The sequence below is a fragment of the Cebidichthys violaceus genome, unplaced genomic scaffold, assembly GCF_023349555.1.
Source record: "Cebidichthys violaceus isolate CVI_PGR_0920_01 unplaced genomic scaffold, fCebVio1.0.p SCAF_129, whole genome shotgun sequence".
NCBI lineage: Eukaryota > Metazoa > Chordata > Actinopteri > Perciformes > Stichaeidae > Cebidichthys > Cebidichthys violaceus.
Genome location: NW_027176295.1, coordinates 272,511 through 279,349, shown reverse-complemented (window position 1 = coordinate 279,349; position 6,839 = coordinate 272,511).

Below are 6,839 nucleotides of genomic sequence, written 5' to 3'. Positions count from 1 at the left end.
TGACCCGGGGGGTCAGAGGTGAGAGGAAACCTCCCTGTTGTTAATCTCAGTGAGAAGTTTACAACTCTCGTCATCAGATAATAAAAATCAAATATCAATAAATAAATCTTACACCTGGAAATATTACTAAAACTACACTTTATACTTCTACTCCATCACAGAGGTAAATGTACTGTTTATGGAATAATATTAATTTATTAATTCAAGTTACTTTACTGATGCAGATTATTAAAATGAAACATAATCCACTGATAAATAATGTAATATTATATTATATTATATTAAAGTATCAGCAGTAAAGTCATTAAACTGATTGTAATAATATTGTAATTATATTTTACTTAAAGTATATGTTGATGCTAATATTATTCAAGTAAGTATTTGAATGCAGGACTTGAACTTGAAACAGAGTATTTCTACACTATGGTATTAGTACTTTTACTTCAGTAAATGATCTGAGTACTTCTTCCACCTCGACCCGGACAAACTGCTTCATATAGAGGACAAAAAAAAAACTTTTAAAGTCGGCTCCATGATGAGAATACTGCAAGAAAAATGCTTTGTTTTCATTTATCGATCCATTGTTTTGATATTAGAAACATACCTGCAGTGAAACCATAAGATGTTTATTGATCCCCGGAGGGTAAAATCAGAAACAAGTACTGATTAACAGAGACTTAAAAAATAAGAATATATCAAGAGCTACCGAGGATAAGAGTACAAACAATACGAGATAACACTTTGAGCTTCAACTAATAATCAATGATATCGTTAATAAGTTCACAACATGTAAACAGCAGGAGCTTTGTGTGATTTAAACACTGAATACATCAGAGGAAAACAAAAGTGTCAAAAATGTGAAGATTGATCTTCACTTTTAAAAGTCAAGTGTTCTTTCTGCAACTTTAACCACATCCTCGTTGTGCATAAAGCCGAACAGAAAGTTCACGAAAATGAAAGAACAAAACTAAACGTGTGGACGATGTAATAGAAGAAGAGATCAAGGCAACACAGACTCGTCTAGAAATTATGTTTATATTCTGTTATCTGCAAAAGCATTCTGTTACCAAAGGTTAAAATATTCCTCATGAACATAATGAGGACATTCTATTATAATTTTAAGATATGATAACCATGATACGATAGCTACGATATGACAGAATACAATATGATGCAATGAGACAACATACCATACGATAGCTACGATATTACAGGATACGATACAAAGCAATACGATGAGATGCAATAAGATACAGTAGTTATGATATGATAAGATAGGATAGCTACGATACAACACGACACTACGATACTATACGATACATTTACTATGATACAACACAATACAATTTCTACAACACAATACAATACAATAGCTACGATACAATACAATAGCATTACAATAGCAACATTACGATAGCTACGATACGATACAATAGCTGCGATACGATAGCTGCGATATGATACGATACAATAGCTATGAACTGATAAGCATAACGATAAAATATAATACAATAGCTACACTATGATAAGATACGATACGACACAACACAATACGATAAGTCATAGTCAGTTTCCTATGAAATTCATCTGCAACCTCGGAAAGTTCTGTTTAAGAAAGGTTGAAGATACAGTTACACATATGACACTTTTTATTATCGTATCGTAGCTATTGTATCTTACTATTGTATCGTATTGTAGCTATTGTATTGTATCGTAGCTATCGTATTATAGATCGTATCGTAGCTATTGTATCGTAGCTATCGTATCGTAGCTATCGTACCGTAGCTATCGTATCGTAGCTATCGTATCGTAGCTATCGTACCGTAGCTATCGTATCATAGCTATCGTATCATAGCTATCGTATCTTACTATTGTATCATATTGTAGCTATTGTATTGTATCGTAGCTATCGTATTATAGATCGTAACGTAGCTATTGTATCGTAGCTATCGTATCGTAGCTATCGTATCGTAGCTATCGTACCGTAGCTATCGAACCGTAGCTATCGTATCGTAGCTATTGTATCGTAGCTTTTGTATCGTGTCGTATCGTAGCTATGGTACTGTGCATTTTTACTGGAGACATGAGGAAGGGCAAAAAACAATCTCATCTGTCTGATTAATATTAACAATAAGAGCGTCTTTGTTAGTTTGTGGTCCTCACCGTCAGTCAGCAGAGACAGTAAAGTGTATAAAGTTGATGTTTTTGTGACTCGTGTCTCTCTGTCTCACTGGTCCGCTGATCACAGACACCACTTGGACGTCTGATTTCGACCCATGCATCCCGGACCCGGGCCCTTCCTGTGCAGCTTTTGGACCTGGAGGACAAATGCCAGCCCATTCAGAAGCCTCTAATTGTGGCCCGGGGAAAGCTCCACAAAGCCCCCCTGCCTCAGCCTTCAATGGGCTGCCCTGCGGAGGTCCGTGTGAACCACAGAGCTTCTTCTTCCTCCCCATCCTGCCTCCTCCACATGTTAATTAATAGGCCTTACTGGCAGATTTTGGATCCCGCTCGGCTTTGATTGAAGGCGGCCATTAGCATCTATTAATTTAGCCTCTGGCGTTTTATCACCAGCTTCTGAAAGAGGGAATTAAGTGGTGTGAGTTATTGTGGAGGACTCGGGGTGTGAGGCTGAGTTAAAATGTGATTATTGTCCCCGCAGCTTGGAGCCAGCTAACTGCTGCTAAGCCCTCTTGAAAGTGAAGGGGCGACTCCTCTCATTAGAGCCCAACAAGGGAAAGATATTAACAGGAAATAGCTGCAAATTTCTTCTTCTTTTTTTCTCCCCCCTCCTCACTTCTAATCTCTCCTCTTTATGTTCCACGTGAAAAGGGCACTTAAAAATGTAAAGGGGGGAAAGAGCGGAGCGTGAGCGGGCGCCGTGGCCAAACAGCCACAGTGACGATACAGTAGGCTAGTCCCGTCCGATTGGACGTCACCTCAGAGCCTCCGTTTGGCTTTTCAAAAAGATTTGGATTTAATTGGGGCGAAGAGGAGGAGGAGCAGCTGCAGGAAGGTCAAGCACGGCTGCAGCTTGGCGCCGGTTCTTGTTCGTGTTCGGCATGTTGTTAACAAAGATTTAGGAAGGAAAAAAAGGGTTTAAAGTCTTCAGGCTGGTCTGCAAACTGTGTGACAGATAAACAGGAAGTGACGTTTTCGATTTATGTCTTTTTAAATCTTCTAAACACCGAAATCTTTCCGTGATCGGGCTGACAGCTGCAGGGATCATTTTACATGTATATGTATCAATGTGAAGCATTGCATTGTGGGATTGTTAGAACGAATGGACAGTGACTATAGTGCATTATAAAGTAAATCAGGAATAATCCATCAAAACCGTGGTGAATTGTGGGATACAAACTACAGATCAGAGTCGCTCTGTTAATGTTAATTTATGCTGAAGTTTGCATGAAAAAAAGCTTAAAATCTGAGGAATAATTATGTCACCTTTTGCTCCTCATTTCTTAAAAATCGCTCTCAATGTTTCTGATTCCAGTTGTAAAAATTCTAACATTACGATAAAACATTACAACAATAACTAACGATAGACAAATGGGTGACAAAAAAAGAAAATGTGTCTATCGATAGAATATGAGTAGAGCAAACGTTCCCATTCAAATCAATGTAGCAGGAGGGTCAGAGCGGCGGCCATTTTTACGTGTAGCGTTGCCATTGCGACTGTTGTAGTGAGCTAACTTCTGAATGAAATTAAATGACTTAAAGCAAAAGTCACAGAACCACTGAGGTTTTACAGCAACGACTAACACGACCAGTGGAGTCGTAACGATGAGTGACAACTCTGTTCAGTTCATACTCTGTAGCCAGTGTAGCATTAAAGCATGGTGGAATTATATGGCTAGCTAGATAACTAGCGGACAGCTGGCTAATTAGCTCGCTTGCTAATTCCACCATGTTTTATTGCTGCACTGGCTACAGCTACAGTGGCACAGACTGTATATAAGAAGTGGACATAGTTGTCTTGACGTAACCCATTGATTTGTGGACGTCTTGAAGTCTCCAGTTCGCCATCTTGTTTTTATTGCAACCAGTGAACAGGAAGTGACCACATCTGGACTGAGGAGGAGTGACGTAGAGACGCCGTATACGTCTCTGGTAGAGACCTGTCAATCACTGTGTAGCCCCGCCCCTAAAGCATCCCCTGCTTTATGGTGTGTTTGACTCTAAATGGAGCATAATGTACTAAATGAACATCATGCTGTATTGAAGAAGACTGTAAACTAGAGATTGAGACCATAAACTCCTGTTTACAATGTTTACTGAGGGAATAAATCAAGAGAGAAGTAGAGTCATTTTAGACTAGACTTCTATACAACCAGAGGAGTCGCCCCCTGGTGGACACTAGAGAGAACATGTTGAAAGAGTAATAATACAAAATAAAGATAATAAATAAACTATGACTAATAAATAAAGACTAAATTCTTCATTCATTAATTTGTATTTTCAAAAGTGTGGTACAAGTACTTTTTACTGGAGTAAAGGATCTGAATCCTTCTTACAACACCAGCAGAGCTCAGTCCCACCTGTTGATTCAATTATAACTTTAACAACTCTTTAAATTACTTTGTCCAGAATAAACGTAGACATAGATGTTTTACATCAGTCGATTTTTCTTTACTTTGATTGACGCTTCTTTATCTCTTTTCTTCTTATAACTGCCGTCCGTTCATCCGTTCTTCCTCTCTGCTCACTCTCCTCTCTGCTTCAGGTGTCTCCAGGTGGCTGTGAAGTGCCATGGGAACACTGTGACATGACAGCCGAGGCTCTGACCCATGGCTAACACACACACACACACACACACACACACACACACACACACCTACTCTCACACACACACACACACAGCAGGAGCTGACCTGCAGGTTTCAGGTATTGTCTCGGCTTGTCAAACAGCCACTGACACACTGATCCTTTTACATCCGCTCAGCGCTTCACACTCACACTTAAGAGCGGTGCTTCTTTAACGGCAGGTCAGGGGTGTTGAGCCTCCTGGGCCTCCATATAAGAGTCTGGGGTCACACAGACACACACACACGCACACACGCACGCACGCACGCACGCACGCACGCACGCACGCACGCACGCACGCGCACACACACACACACACACACACACACACACACACACACACACACACACACACACACACACACACGTGTTTCTATCTACCTGTAAGTAGTGACGTTCCACCTCTGGTACTAAGGCACAGTGTTGGAATGTGCTTGTTTAGGCTGGTGGCTCAGGTTCACGAGCGTAACTTCTACTTGAAGCATTTATTTTGGCTTCAAGTTTATCAAGTATAAATCATAGACTGTATATAAGGAGTGGCAGTCGCCATCTTGGCTTTTTTGCAACCAGTGACTAGAAAGTGACCATATCTGGACTGAGGAGGAGTGACGTAGAGACGCCGTATACGTCTCTGGTAGAGACCTGTTAATCAGCGTGTAGCCCCGCCCCTAAATCATCCCCTGCTTTATGGTCTGTTTGACTCTAAATGGAGCATAATGTACTAAATGAACATCATGCTGTATTGAAGAAGACTGTAAACTAGAGATTGAGACCATAAACTCATGTTTACAATGTTTACTGAGGGAATAAATCAAGAGAGAAGTAGAGTCATTTTAGACTAGACTTCTATACAACCAGAGGAGTCGCCCCCTGATGGACACTAGAGAGAATGCAGCTTTAACACATGAAGCTTTGGCTACACTCAACAGATCAACCTCACCTTTATACCAGGTTGCCGCCTGGTATAAAGGTGAGGTTGATTCTCAATAAAAAGGCTCAGAATAACTGTGTCTCTGGCTGCAGACGAGCACTCATCTGAAAAACCAAGATGGTGACAGCCATAAACCAAGATGGCGACGACCAAAAACCAAGATGGCGACGACCAAAAACCCAGATGGCGAAGACCAAAAACCAAGATGGCGACAGCTAAAATGCCGAACTCAAGGCTTTAAAACTGTAGTCCACAAACCAATGGGTGACATCACGAGGACTTTGGTCAGTTTGTTCCCATGTGTTGTAATAATGATCTGTCCTTCACTTACTAATAACTGAGCTGTGAACTACGGGACAACTGTTTCAGGAGGACGAAAGTAAATCTTAAGAGAAGCTTTGTGACAAGTTGATGGTAGACATGTGTCCCGCAGAGCCGCTTCAGGTTGTTCTGTAGTTTATTAAAGCAGCAGCAAACATGAGCAAACTGTCCAGGAACGAGACCTCTAAGTGTCCAAACTGTCCTCTGCTGCCATCTAGAGGACAAACAGGTACATTACAAAAACTGACCGCAGCTTGTTCGTCATATAGAGAAATGTATTTTATTGATTTCATCAACATAAACAAATGATCAAGAATATCTAATGAAATGATTTATAAAAAATCTGGAAATAATTTATAAAAAAATCTAATAAAAAACAACAAATCTCATGATGATTTAAAATCGAATTTTTGAAAATACTCAAAAAATCTAATCAGAAAACGATCAAACATTTAATAAAAAATATTCCCATATTCACAAATAAATAAACAAATACATTAAGTAATGTTTGTTGGTTGTTTATTGTTGAATTTTAAGTTGCCCTACATGCAGTTTTATTATGCATATCATCGCCATTAATGTCATACTGTAATTTTGAAATACAGGACCAACTTATAAAAAAAACAAAAGACTTATTCCCATTTTGCCATTTCGCTGACCAAACCTGCACCTACGTAGTTCAGAAAATATAAGTTGGCCAATCTTTTATTAAACATATTCTATTTCTATTTGTCTGGAGTTAAATGTTTGCTATCCAAAGAAATTACATTAAAAACTGAGC